Source organism: Mustela lutreola, chromosome 4 (assembly GCF_030435805.1).
Source record: "Mustela lutreola isolate mMusLut2 chromosome 4, mMusLut2.pri, whole genome shotgun sequence".
Lineage (NCBI taxonomy): Eukaryota > Metazoa > Chordata > Mammalia > Carnivora > Mustelidae > Mustela > Mustela lutreola.
Window position 1 is genome coordinate 18,668,499 of NC_081293.1, and position 15,754 is coordinate 18,684,252.

The following is a 15,754-nucleotide window of genomic DNA, read 5'->3' on the forward strand; positions in this document are numbered from 1 at the left end:
TTGGAACAGTTTCAGGAGAATAGGAATTAGTTCTTCTTTAAATGTTTGGTAGAATTCCCCCGGGAAGCCGTCTGGCCCTGGGCTTTTGTTTGTTTGGAGATTTTTAATGACTGTTTCAATCTCCTTACTGGTTATGGGTCTGTTCAGGCTTTCTATTTCTTCATGGTTCAGTTGTGGTAGTTTATATGTTTCTAGGAATGCATCCATTTCTTCCAGATTGTCAAATTTATTGCCGTAGAGTTGCTCATAGTATGTTCTTATAATAGTTTGTATTTCCTTGGTGTTAGTTGTGATCTCTCCTCTTTCATTCATGATTTTATTTATTTGGGTCCTTTCTCTTTTCTTTTTGATAAGTCGGGCCAGGGGTTTATCAATTTTATTAATTCTTTCAAAGAACCAGCTCCTAGTTTCGTTGATTTGTTCTATTGTTTTTTTGGTTTCTATTTCATTGATTTCTGCTCTGATCTTTATGATTTCTCTTCTCCTGCTGGGCTTAGGGTTTCTTTCTTGTTCTTTCTCCAGCTCCTTTAGGTGTAGGGTTAGGTTGTGTACCTGAGACCTTTCTTGTTTCTTGAGAAAGGCTTGTACCGCTATATATTTTCCTCTCAGGACTGCCTTTGTTGTGTCCCACAGATTTTGAACCGTTGTATTTTCATTATCATTTGTTTCCATGATTTTTTTCAATTCTTCTTTAATTTCCCGGTTGACCCATTCATTCTTTAGAAGGATACTCTTTAGTCTCCATGTATTTGGGTTCTTTCCAAACTTCCTTTTGTGGTTGAGTTCTAGCTTTAGAGCATTGTGGTCTGAAAATATGCAGGGAATGATCCCAATCTTTTGATACCGGTTGAGTCCTGATTTAGGACCGAGGATGTGATCTATTCTGGAGAATGTACCATGTGCACTAGAGAAGAATGTGTATTCTGTTGCTTTGGGATGAAATATTCTGAATATATCTGTGATGTCCATCTGGTCCAGTGTGTCATTTAAGGCCTTTATTTCCTTGCTGATCTTTTGCTTGGATGACCTGTCCATTTCAGTGAGGGGAATATTAAAGTCCCCTACTATTATTGTATTGTTGTTTATGTGTTTCTTTGATTTTGTTATTAATTGGTTTATATAGTTGGCTGCTCCCACGTTGGGGGCATAGATATTTAAAATTGTTAAATCTTCTTGTTGGACAGACCCTTTGAGTATGATATAGTGTCCTTCCTCATCTCTTATTACAGTCTTTGGCTTAAAATCTAATTGATCTGATATAAGGATTGCCACTCCTGCTTTCTTCTGATGTCCATTAGCATGGTAAATTCTTTTCCACCCCCTCACTTTAAATCTGGAGGTGTCTTCGGGCTTAAAATGTGTTTCTTGGAGGCAACATATAGATGGGTTTTGTTTTTTTATCCATTCTGATACCCTGTGTCTTTTGACAGGGGCATTTAGCCCATTCACATTCAGGGTAACTATTGAGAGATATGAATTTAGTGCCATTGTATTGCCTGTAAGGTGACTGTTACTGTATATGGTCTCTGTTCCTTTCTGATCTACCACTTGTAGGCTCTCTCTTTGCTTAGAGGACCCCTTTCAATATTTCCTGTAGAGCTGGTTTGGTATTTGCAAATTCTTTCAGTTGTTGTTTGTCCTGGAAGCTTTTAATCTCTCCTTCTATTTTCAATGATAGCCTAGCTGGATATAGTATTCTTGGCTGCATGTTTTTCTCGTTTAGTGCTCTGAAAATATCATGCCAGCTCTTTCTGGCCTGCCAGGTCTCTGTGGATAAGTCAGCTGCCAATCTAATATTTTTACCATTGTATGTTACAGACTTCTTTTCCCGGGCTGCTTTCAGGATTTTCTCTTTGTCATTGAGACTTGTAAATTTTACTATTATGTGACGGGGTGTGGGCCTATTCTTATTTATTTTGAGGGGCATTCTCTGAACCTCCTGAATTTTGATGCTTGTTCCCTTTGCCATATTGGGGAAATTCTCCCCAATAATTCTCTCCAGTATACCTTCTGCTCCCCTCTCACTTTCTTCTTCTTCTGGAATCCCAATTATTCTAATGTTGTTTCGTCTTATGGTGTCACTTATTTCTCGAATTCTCCCCTCGTGGTCCAGTAGCTGTTTGTCCCTCTTTTGATCAGCTTCTTTATTCTCTGTCATTTGGTCTTCTATATCACTAATTCTTTCTTCTGCCTCATTTATCCTAGCAGTGAGAGCCTCCATTTTTGATTGCACCTCATTAATAGCTTTTTTGATTTCAACTTGGTTAGATTTTAGTTCTTTTATTTCTCCAGAAAGGGCTTTTATATCTCTCGAGAGGGTTTCTCTAATATCTTCCATGCCTTTTTCGAGCCCGGCTAGAACCTTGAGAATTGTCATTCTGAACTCTAGATCTGACATATTACCGATGTCTGTATTGATTAGGTCCCTAGCCTTCGGTACTGCCTCTTGTTCTTTTTTTTGTGGTGAATTTTTACGTCTTGTCATTTTGTCCAGATAAGAGTAAATGAAGGGGCAAGTAAAATACTAAAAGGGTGGCAACAACCCCAGGAAAATATGCTTTAGCCAAATTAGAAGAGATCCAAAATCGTGAGTGGGGAGAAAGGGGATAAAAAGAGGTTCAAAAAGGAAGAAAGAAAAAAGAAAAAAAAAAAAAAAAAAGAAAAGAATTTTTTTTTAAAAAAGAAAACACCTAAGAAAAATGTAAAAAAATATATATATATATTAGATAAACTAGTAAAAAATCGTTAAAAAAGAAAAAGGTAACAGTTAAAAAAAAAAAAATTTTACCCGAAGGCGAGAAAAAAAAAAAAAATGAAAAAGAAAAAATTAAATTAACTGCAAGACTAAAAAAAATCACAGGAAAAAAGCCATGAGTTCCGTGCTTGGCTTTCTCCTCCTCTGGAATTCTGCTGCTCTCCTTGGTATTGAAACCGCACTCCTTGGTAGGTGAGCTTGGTCTCGGCTGGATTTCTTGTTGATCTTCTGGGGGAGGGGCCTGTTGTAGTGATTTTCAAGTGTCTTTGCCCCAGGCGGAATTACACCGCCCTTACCCGGGGCCGGGGTGAGTAATCCGCTCGGGTTTGCTTTCAGGAGCTTTTGTTCCCTGAGCGCTTTCCGTAGAGTTCCAGAGGACGGGAATACAAATGGCGGCCTCCTGGTCTCCGGCCCGGAGGAGCCGAGAGCCCAGGGCCCCACTCCTCAGTGCGCCCTCAGAGAACAGCGCCCAGTTACTCCCGTCTGCCTGACCTCCGGCCGCGCTCCGAGCTCACCGAGCCTGCGACCGGTTCAAGGTAACACGGAGCTGCGAGCTTACTGTCGGCTCTGTCTCTGTAGCCGGCTTTCCCGTTCCAATACCCGCAAGCTCTGCGACACTCAGACACCCCCGATCCTTCTGTGACCCTGCGGGACCTGAGGCCACGCTGACCCCGCGTGGGCTTCGCTCCGGTTTAGCCTCTGGAGCGATGTCCCTCCGCGGAACAGACTTTTAAAAGTCCTGATTTTGTGCGCGGTTGCTCCGCCGCTTGCCGGGAGCCGGCCCCTCCCCCCGGGGTCTATCTTCCCGTCGCTTTGGATTCACTTCTCCGCCGGTCCTACCTTTCAGAAAGTGGTTGTTTTTCTGTTTCCAGAATTGCTGTTCTTCTTCTCTTCGATCTGCCGATGGATTTTCAGGTGTTTGCAATCTTTAGATAAGCTATCTAGCTGATCTCCGGCTAGCTGAAGCAGTCTCAGCTTGCTACTTCTCCACCATCTTTCCTGTCTGAATCTTCTAATGCCCAGAAGTAGCAACAACAACCACTCCAACTGTGAAAATCTGAAGAACATACAAAACATAGAAAACGATCTTCAGAACCAGCATTCTGGCTGCGCCCCCAATGGTAGAAAGAGGAGGCCTAAAGGAAAGAGCCTTCCTTCCCAACCTCAACTGAGCAAAGTACCCTACACAACCAGCAGCCCAGACACATCTGTGCACAGCTGCAGGATGAGCTTGCCGAATTGGCCTATTCTGAGGATGGGCTGCTTTTTTAGCCAGAAAATGGTCCTAAGAGTTCAGGGGGGAAAAAAATTCAGGCGTTCCCATGAAATTTTTTCTGCCTGCCTAACTGCCACTTACCTGTTTGCAGTGCTGCGTCATCTCCCTCTTTGTGAAAACAGATGACATTTCAGTATCTCTAAGGACATAAAATCATAGGGTTTTAGAATGAGAAGACCCCGAGGGACCCTCTAAGGCTGATCATTCACTCTCTTAAAAGGATCAGCCATGGGGGTCCCTTAAAATGACAAGCTCATCATGTGCCTTGAAAGTGGAATTCCATTACAAAAATTAAGTCCACACAGACACGCTCATGTCTCCAGGAACGTGACCACCACATATCAGGAGTTGGACCCATAACACTATTTGATTTGGGTTGATCTTGTAAGAGCTAAAAATGCCAAAGAATAAACTCCAAAACAGAAGTTCTGGGGTCACCTTCTCATTTAGAGAAACTATAGTGGTTATTGTTACCAAGCCTGCTCCCACCCCAGGGCCTTTTCCCTGCCATTCCTCCAGCCCCAAATACATTTTTCCCCAGATGTATGAATCACCGACCCTTCCCTCCATCCAGGTCTCTGTCCAAATGCTCTCAGAGAAAGTTTCCCTGCTCCCTCGAGCTCAAGCACTTCCTCCCGCCTCACCTATCCCAAATGCTGCTTTATCTCTGTTCATCCTGCTTCCCACCCTGTGGCTTAGCAAGTCTCTTCAGCCGTTAGCAGCTGCCCTGACTAAAGTATATGCTCCATAAAGACAGGCTTTTTTTTTTTTTTTCTGTTTTGTTCACTAGTTTCATTTCTAGTCTCTATAACAGAGTCTGGCACGTACAGGTCAGTAAATACTGAGCAGATGAGTGAAGGAAGGAACAAGCAGGCACATGAGTCCTTGGCCGTGTCTCACACACGTTCTGGAGAACTTTCAGAATCTTGTCCTGCCCCCCATCTGTGGCAAACTCCAGTGTGATGCTCCTGTCGTGTGAAGAGCTCTCTCCTTTGGCAAGCCTCTCCGGGATGGCATTGGGGACGGAACCGGTTGTGTAATCCCTCCAACCCCTGCTGCATGCCAGATACCACGCGTGAACAAACATGGAATGACTAGAGAGTGTAAGAGTGAAGGTGAGAGCAAATGGCAAACGTGACCCCACGAGGGCCACAGTCTAAAGGATGAATCAGAGTAGCCAGACTGGGATGAAGAGAGGGGCATTCCAGGAGGAGAAACCAAAACACATGGAGGTCTTAAAACAACAGAAATGACGGAAGGATCAGGAAGGAAACTAGCTAAAAGAAAAGGCAAAAAGAACGCTGAATGAAACGTGAGGTTCTCGAATGAACGAAAAGCCTCCCGTGAACAGTCTCGCGTCCCCCATTGCCTACAGCCCAGACTCTGCCACGAGCCCCACTGGCCTATTACAGGCAGCAGCCGCTGCAGCCTGTCCAAGGAACAGCCGCCGGCAGCCCTCGTGGGAAGGCTGGAGGGCGGTCCCGCCACGGCTGCCGGCGAGCAAGGGACAGAGACAGCTGCCAGTGCAGCCAGTCCTGAAATTGTCAGATGGAAATAAGCCTCACCTGGCAGAGTCACTAGACTTTCACAACCATGAATTTGATGATAACCTTGGTAGAGATCATCTGCCTAGTTTCATTTTCTGGTTTGTAAGCAAAGAGAGACCAGAACTGATAGAGAGAGTCACTTGAGCATTCAAGGTCCCCCTGCACTCACTTCAGACCTGGACACATCCAGCCCATCGTTTTATACTTGATTTTTTTAAAGAAACCCAAAGCCAACTAGAGGAAACCTATCGCGTATCAGACATGATACCCATACTCTTGAAAATATTATCCCCATCGGACTGAATGATAGCCCTGAGAGGCCATTATACACATTCTCCATCTTACAAGTGAGCAGACGGAGGCTCTGAAGAGGTACCGTGACTTTCCCAAGAGCGTAGACCTACTGAGTAAAGCTAAGCCTTAAGCTAAACATGTCTGACCTCCAAAGACCCAATTCATATCCACTGATATCCAGCTACCTGGATGTAAGAAACTCATCCACGGGTGGAGGTATTTATTGGATCAAACGCAAACTCAAGCCATGATTTGAGAGAATGGATGAAAGTGCCCTTGTAATGGAGAACTTTCCACAGCCCTATTCCTCCTATCTGCCAATGCCTTGTCAAGACCAAGATCAAGTTCCAGGGCCTGAATCTATCCCTTGCTTTGTTCTTCAGTCAAAATATACAGGGCTCTTAAGTGGCTCAGTCGGTTAAGCATTTGCCTTTGGCTCAAGTCATGATCCCAGGCTCCAGGGATGGAACCCCGCATCGGGCTCCCTGATCAGCCCGGAGCCTGCTTCCCTTCCTCTCTCTCTGCCTTTCTCTCTGCCTACTTGGGATATATATATCTCTCTCTCTCTCCTTTCTGTTAAATAAATAAATAAATAAATAAATAAATAAAATATTTTTTAAAAAATAAAATAAAAATAAAACAATGTTCCTAAGGAGTTTTGAATGTTGAGGAAAATGTTTTTGAAATAAAGTAAGAGAAAAAAAGCAGATTCGAAAATCTAGACACCATGGTTCTTAACTGTATCAGGACAAACAGGTATGCCATGACAGAATAACTGGGAATGCACAGTCCACTTACTATAGCAACTAGAAAATAAAAATAAAACTACACCAACAATGGTTTCTGAATACTGAGCAGCAAACAGTCATTGTAGGACTATGATTTCTGGAAAAAAAAAAAAAAAAAGGAGACATGGTAAGCCTTATTTTTGCCCTAACTGTTGCCTGAACGAAACTTACACACCATCGGCAGGGAGAAGAATCCCAAGCAAGTTGGCCGTCTTGCTGGTTAAGATACAGAGCTCTGATCTTGAGAAGGCCGAGACAGTCAGACTTCGTGGGGGCAAAATTCCAAAGAAAGACCTATACTGAGAAAGCGCTTCAGAAAATTCATCAGAGTCCCCTTGAGCTTGTTGCCAAGTACGAAGGGTGAAGCCCCGCAAAGCCAAGAAGGTAATGGCTAGGGATCTGTAAGCTGAGCACTCTCCAGGACTGAAGGGGCTGAGAGGTATTTAAGTTTTGACCAGACAGCGTAGTGACTCATCATTGATCACCGAGATCATTCAGTATGGAATCTAGAAGGGCCACACCCTGGTCGTGGGGCTAAATTCGAGCCGGGGTAAAGACTACCACAGAATGACCCCAATGAAACAGGAAACAAGCCCTCAAAGGAATAGGCTGGTCCTCAAGGAGCACAACTCCCTGCCAGGACAAAGCCTGGCACTTCTTAAAGGAAAAAACAAAACAAAAAGCAAAACGTCAATGCTACAGACAGAACTGTTTCATCCAAATTTACGTGTTGAAACCCTAATCTCCAAGTGACTATATTTGGAGATAGAGGTTTTTTAAAGGTAATTAAGGTTAAATGAGACCATAAACCCTAATCCAATATTATTAGGGTTCTTATTAGAAAAAGAAGCTACATCAATGAAGCATGTACACAAAGGAAAGGCCATGTGACTCAACTGGAGAAAAATCAATCAAGTGAAACACATCCAGAAATGATGAAAATGGCAGATAAGAATTTTAAAAACATGGGGCTCCTGGGTGGCTCAGTGGGTTAAAGCCTCTGCCTTTGGTTTAGGTCATGATCCCAGGGTGCTGGGATAGAGCCCCACATCGGGCTCTCTGCCCTGCAGGGAGCCTCCTTTCTCCTCTCTCTCTGCCTGCCTCTCTGCCTACTTGTGATCTCTGTCAAGCAAATAAATAAATAAAATCTTTAAAAAAAAGAATTTTAAAAACATCTCTTATAAACATGATCAAGAATAAAGAACAATATGAACAGAAGTGCAGATATTTAAATGACATGAAGAAAAGAACCAAATAGAACTTTAAGGCATGAAAGTTATATCAAAAATGAAAAAATTACCAAATGTAACTGTATTAGTGTTCTCCAGAGTCACAGAACCAATAAGATATATATTAAGAGAGGGAGTTTTGGGTTGTGTGTTTTTTGGCTTGTTTGTTTTTTATGTAGGCTCCACACTGGGCATGGACTCCAACTCAGGGCTTGAACTCACCACCCTGAGATCAAGACCTAAGCTGAATCAGATGCTTAAGAGTCAGATGCTTAATCAACTAAGCCACCCAGGCACCCTGAGAGAGATTTATTTTAAAGAACTGCTTACGAGTGCCTGCATGGCTCAGTTCATGGTGTCAGGGTCTTGGAATTAAGCTCTGCGTTGGTCTCCCTGCTCAGCAGGGAGTCTGCTTCTCCCTCTGCCTCTCTGCCTTCCTCATGCTCTCTCTGTTTGAATCAAATAAACAAAATCTTAAAAAAAAAAAAAAAGAAAGAAAGAAAAGAAGGAAAAGAAAAGAAAAGAAAAAGAACAAGAAAAAGAATTGCTTCACATGAGTGTGGAGGCTGGCAAGTCCAAAATCTGCAGGGTAGGCAGGCAGCTTGGAGACCCAAGGAAGAGCCAATATTATAAATCATGGATAGGGTTCTCTCATGGAAGAATTCCTTCTAGCTCAGGGGAGGTCAGTCTTTGTTCTGTTAAGGTTTTCAACTGATGGGATGAGGTCCACCTTCATTATGGAGGACAATCTGTCCTTCTCAAACCTCATCACTTCTTCACCATTATATCAAGAAGACATAATCCTTAATGTATATGTACCCAATAAGAAAGATTCAAATTACATGAAGCTTCAAATAACTTAAAGAGACCAAAAGGAGAAATAGACAAATCTAGAATTATAGTCAGAGATATTAACACTTGCCTCTCATTAAAGTAGCAAAAAAAAAAAAAAAAAAAAAATCAGGAAGGCTACAGAAGATTTGAACACTTTGAACCAACTTGAGCTAATTGACAGTTATAGAGACTACCCAATAACAACAACAAAATACTCATTGTTTCCAAGTGCTCATGGAAATTTTACTGAGATAGGTCATCTTCTGGGCCATAAAATAAATTTCAATAAGTTTAAAGGAATTGAAATCATGCAGAGTATGTTTTCTGACCACACTGAAGTCAGTAATAAATAAGAGAAAATATCTGGAAAATCTTCAAATATTTAGAAATTAAACAAAGACACTTCTAAATAACTCACGGGCCAAAGAAGAAATTACCAAGGAAACTAGAAAATATTTTGAACTAAATGAAAAGAAAAACCAACATATCAAAAACTGTAAGATATTGCGGCAGCCATGCTTAGAGAATTTATCATTTTAAATATGTAGACAAGAAAAGAAGAGCAATTTTAAATCAAAGACCCCAAACTTCTGCATTAAAAGTTAGAAAAGGAAATGATAAGTGCACAATAAATGGAAGAAGTGAGAAGCAATATGAAAATTAATAAAAAAGTAATGTAAAAAATAGAGAAAATCAATGAAACCAAAGTCTAGTTCTTTGAAAAGATACAAATAAATTAATATTTTAAAAGGAATATTCAAAAAATCCTAATATGTGTTTTTCTTGGTTAGATTATAATTGTTTAATTTTATTATTTATATTTCATAGTTCCTAAATCTTTTTAATGAGCACAAAATCAGATTCTAATCAGAAAACCAAGGCACTATTTTTTTGAACTGCCACTCCTGTGTTAATTTCAGAAGCTCTACAGTGATATGTCCTCTAAGGAAGGATGCTTGTCCTTCTTCAAGTCTGTTGAGTAAGTAATGTAACTATTTGAAAGAGAGCACCTCCCACCCAAGTTTCCACTGAAAAGAAGAGAGCCGTACTCCTTTCTAGATGGCTCCAGACCCAGAATGAGCACTCCTGTTTCTGACCACAACACACTTTAACCTTCTGGAGAGCCTGAAATCCAAGGGGTCCACGTAACCCATTGGTCCTTTAGCGTAGAACTGATTTCCTTCTCTGCCTTGCCCTTCTCCCTCCTATACCTTACTCTCTGAATCAAGTCTGCTTTCTTCCTTACCTGAATAGGCCCTTCCTCACCTTCCCCTCCCTGTACCCCCACTGCAGGTAAGACCTGCTGTTTTCCACCTCTGCCTCCGAGCACTTGTGAAATTGCACCTGATAGGAAGATGCCCCACTGGGTGCTCCAACTCATCTTCATCAGTATCAAACATGAGACTATGATCTAATTCCCATTGGGCAACTTGTGTCTATTTCCAGTTGGTTAGAATCTTGAGAAAAGGAGAGGCCTTAGCCTACTCTCCCTTTCAATATATTGCTGCATCCATAATCTGTTTCTATGAGATAACATAAGCCTTTTCCTGATTAAGCCATACACATGTGACAAATGCACCCAACTGTGTTACAAATGAATGACATGACCTCTGTGATAGGGCTGGAGAAGAAAGGAACAGATCTAAATCACCCTGGAAAACAAGATTTTATCTAGATGCTGTAAAGTTAAAGCCATAAAACCTGTCAAAAACACAATATTCTGGTTGGTAAATTTGTTTTCTCACAGGAACACAGGTTAGATGCCTACCTATACTAGGATTGGATAATAAATATATTGCACATAATGACAGCCAGGTTTTTCACCATGAAAGAAAGAAGAAATGAAAGAAACATCTAAAATGAGCTCTCTGAAAACTACAGAACACTTATGAAAGAAACTAAAGAAGACACAAAGAAATGGAAAAACATTCATGCTCACAGATTGGAGGAACAAATATTGTGAAAATGTCCATGCTACCCAGAGCTATCTACACATCAATGCAGTCCCTGTCAAAATACCATCAGCCTTTTTCACAGAGCTGGAACAAACAATCCTAAAATTTGTATGGAACCAGAAAAGACCCCAAATAGCTAACGAAATATTGAAAAAGAAACCAAAGCTGGAGGCATCACAATTTCAAACTTCAAGCTCTATTACAAAGCTGTAATCATCAAGACAGTACGGTACTGGCACAAAAACAGACATGTAAATCAATGGAACAGAATAGAGAGCCCAGAAATGGACCCTCAACTCTGTGGTCAACTAATCTTTGACAAAGCAGGAAGAATATCTAATGGAAAAAAAAGTCTTTTCAACAGAGAGTGTTGGGAAAATTGGACAACCAAATGCAAAAGAATGAAACTGTACCACTTTCTTACACCACATACAAAAATAAACTCAAAATTGTGAGATACCACCTCACACCTGTCAGAATGGCTAAAATTAACCAGACAGGAAATAACAGGTGTTGGCAAGGATGTGGAGAAAGGGGAATGCTCCTACATTGTTGGTTGGAATGCAAGCTGCTGCAACTACTCTTGAAAACAGCATAGAGGTTCCTCAGAAAGTTGAAAATAGGGCACCTGGGTGACTCAGTGAGTTAAAGCCCCTGCCTTCAGCTCAGGTCGTGGTCTCAGGGTCCTGGGATCAAGCTCCGCATCCAGCTCTCTGCTCAGCAGGGAGCCTGCTTCTCCCCACCCCCCCACCTGCCTCTCTGCCTACTTGTGATCTCTGTCAAATAAATAAATAAAAATCTTTAAAAAAAAAAAGTTTAAAATACAGCTACCCTACAACCCAGTGATTGCACTACTGGGTATTTACCCTAAAGATACAAATGTAGTGATCTGAAGGAGCACATGAACCTAAATATTTACAGCAGCAATGTCCACAATAGCCAAACTATGGAAGGAGCCTAGATGTCCATCAACAGATGAACAGATGAAGAAAATGTGGTATATATATATATATATATATATATATATATATATATGGTATATATATATATATATATATGGTATATATATGGTATATATATATATATATATGGTATATATATATATATATATATATATACACACACACACACACACACAATGGAATACTACGTAGCCATCAGAAAATAATATCTCGGGACGCCTGGGTGGCTCAGTTGGTTGAGCCGCTGCCTTCGGCTCAGGTCATGATTCCAGGGTCCTGGGATCGAGTCCCACATCAGGCTCCTTGCTCGGCGGGGAGCCTGCTTCTCTCGTCACTGCCTCTGCCTGCCTCTCTGCCTGCTTGTGTGTACTCTCTCTCTCTGTCTCTGGCAAATAAATAAAATCTTTAAAAAATAAAAAAAAATTTTAAAAAAAGAAAAGAATATCTCATCATTTGGAACTAGAAGGTATTATGCTAAGCAAAATAAGTCAATCAGAGAAAGATAATTATCAGATGCTCTCTCTGATATGAGGAATTTGAGAGGCAGAGCAAGGGGTTGTTGGGGGAAGGGAGAAAAAAATGAACCGACGTGGGACCGGGGAGGGAGACAAACCATAAGACTCTTACTCTTGGGAAATAGATGGAGGGTTGCTGGAGGGGAGGGGGGTGGAAGGGATAGGGTAGCTGGGTTATGGACATTGGGGAGGGTATGTGCTATGGTGAGTGCTGTGACTTGCATAAGACTGATGATTCACAGACCTGTACCCCTGAAATAAATAATACATTATATGTTAATAGAAAAATAAAATAAAATAAAATAAACTCAAAATGGATGAAAGACCTCAACATGAGACAGGAAGCCATCAAAATCATAGAGGAGAACACAGGCAGCAACCTCTTTGACCTCAGCTATGGCAACTTCTTGTTAGAAACATCTCCAAAGGCAAGGGAAACAAAACCAAAAATGAACTTTTGGGACTTCATCAGGATAAAAAGCTTTTGCAAGGTAAAGGAAACAATCAACAAAACCAAAAGGCAACCCACAGAACGGGAGAAGATATTCACAAATGACATATTGGATTAAGGGCTAATATTAAAAAAAATCTATAAAAGATTTATCAAACTCAAGAGCCAAAAAACAAATAATCCAATCAAGAAATGGGCAGAAGACATGAACAGACATTTCTCCAAAGAAATGGGTTAACAGACACATGAAAAAAAATGCTTCCCCCTAAAAATGCCCAACATCACTCAGCATCAGGGAAATACAAATCAAAACCACGATGAGATACCAACTCACATCAGTCAGAATGGCTAAAGTTAACAACACAGGAAACAACAGATGTTGGCGAGGATGCGGAGAAAGGGGAACCCTCCTACGGTGTTGCTGGGAACGCAAGCTGGAGCAGCCACTCTGGAAAAAAGTATGGAGGTTCCTCAAAAAGTTAAAAATAGAACTACCTTATGACTGAGCAATTGCACTACTAGGTATTTATCCAAAAAATACAAACATAGTGATTCAAAGAGGCACCTGCACCCCAATGTTTATAGCAGCAACATCCACTATAGCCAAACTAAGGAAAGAGCTCAGATGTCCATCAACAGGTGAATGGATAAAGATGTGGTATATATATATATATATATACAATGGAATATTAGTCATCAAAAAGAATGAAATCTTGCCATTTGCAATGACATGGATGGAACTAGAGGATATTATACTAATGAAAACGAGTCAGAGAAAAACAAATACCATATTATTTCACTCATACACAGAATTTAGGAAACAAAACAGATGAATATGATAGAGGAAGAGAAAGAAAAATAAAATGAGATAAAAACAGAGAGGGAAGAAAACCATAAGAGACCCTGAACTATAGGAAACAAAGTGAGGTGGTAACAAAGAAAGCAAGGGGATGGGGGGTAGGGTGACTGGGTGATGGGCATTAAGGACAACACTTGATGTAATGAGAACTGGGGATTATATGCAATTGATGAGGCACTAAGTTCTACCCCTAACAATAATAATACAGTGTATGTTAACTAAATCAAATTTAAATTAAAAATTTATCAAAAAATTAAAAATAATAAAATGAGCCCCGTGGCACTAGATTTGAGTCAGGGATATCAGTAGAAATACATTTTATTCAAACATCTATACAAATGGATACATAAATGAATCTAGATATGGATTCTTACAAGTGTATACATGTGTATGCTGTGTAATTCCTCAGCTATGTCTACTGAGAAGGCCTAGAAGCTGTGACATCCCAAGAGCAGTGAACACAAATAATACCCAGATCTTGATTTCTAAATACCATTTCCCAATAAAAAGAAATGGTTGAATTTAGGTCTGAAATCTAAAAGATCTCATAGTGCCAGAAAATAAGAGAGTACTTAAATTTAAAAAGTAAAAAAAAAAAAAAAAAAAAAGTGCCAGACCTAAGGCAAATATTACCTGATTCCACTTATATGAAGTATCTTAAATAGTCAAGTTCATAGACTCAAAGAATCAAACGGCGGTTGCCAGCGGCAAGGCGAGCAGGAAATGAGGACTTACTAATTATCAGGCATAAAGTTTCAGTCAAGCCAAGATAAATAAGCTCTAAAGGTCTGCTGTACAATCTTGTGCCCATAGTTAACAATACATTATTGTAGACTTAAAAAAAAAAAATGTTCAAATGGTAGATCTCGTGTTAAGTTCTTACTACGATTTAGAAAAATGAAAAGCATGTCGAGGGACACAGGAATGTACCTGAAAGAGCTCCCAGTATCCAAGCTTGAAAAATATGAGCAACAAAATAAGTAACAATAGTATGGGACTATAATCCAAAGAATAAAGATTCATTTTTCCATACTGATTTAAATAAATAAGAGAAATCTTTTTATAAAAGAATTCCAAGCAAAAAAAAGCAGAAGGAAAGAAAGAAACAGAAAAACACTATGAGAAACCACAGGGATAACTGCTACAGCCAATATCCACTAAAGAATGCTAAAATTAGGGGTGCCTGGGTGGCTCAGTGGGTTGGGCCTCTGCCTTGGGCTCGGGTCGTGATCTCGGGGGTCCTGGGATCGAGTCCCACATCTGGCTGTCTGCTCAGTGGGGGGGCCTGCTTCCTCCTCTCTCTCTGCCTGCCTCTCTGCCTACTTGTGATCTCTGTCAAATAAATAAATAAAATCTTAAAAAAAAAAAAGAATGCTAAAATTAAGGGGTAACCCTTGAAGGACAAACAGGATATTTGTAGGGCCTCAAAGTATGTTCCCTAAAATATGTATTAATTACTGTGGAGGTTTTAAGATGTCCACATAGCCTCTGATACTTCTCCCTCCGGGAGGTGGAGCTTTCTTTTCCTTACCTGAGCGACAGCTGGACTGAGTGACTGACTTCTGAGGACAGAGTATGGAAAGGGAAAAACCGCAGTGGAGAATACTGGGCAGACACTGCCTTCACTGAGTGATGAAAACCACTATCCACAGTCCTACGTCCCACTGATCTGTGGAAATGTGTGATAGCATGTAATGAGGAGGTGCCACCTCTGTGACATTCTTCCCCAGTATCCATAACCTCAAGCTAAGGATGAGAAAATAGCCCCAACTCCAAACCGAGAGGCACTCTCCACAATTCCTGACAGCACGCATCAAAAGTGGCAAAGTCATCGAAGACAAAGACAAGAGGCAATAGGAATATTCAAACTACATGGGCATCTGGGTGGCTCAGTCAGTGAAGCATCTGACTTTGGCTCAGGTCATGAACTCAGGGTCCTTGGATCGAGCCCCCGGTCAGGCTTTCTACTGGGAATCTGTTTGTCCTTCTGCCTCTCCCTGCTCAATCTCTCTCTCTCTCTTTAAAAAATAATCTTTAAAAAAAAAAAAAAAAAAGAATGTTCCAACTACAAATAAATGCATAACAGATGAATGTCATAAACATGCTATTGAGCCAAATAAACCAGGGGCGCCTGGGTGGCTCAGTGGGTGAAAGCCTCTGCTCAGGTCCTGATCCCGGAGTCCTGGGATGGATCAAGCCCCACATCAGGGTCTCTGCCCAGCAGGGAGCCTGCTTCCCACCCCCCCTTCTCTCTCTGCCTACCTCTCTGCCTACTTGTGATCTCAGTCG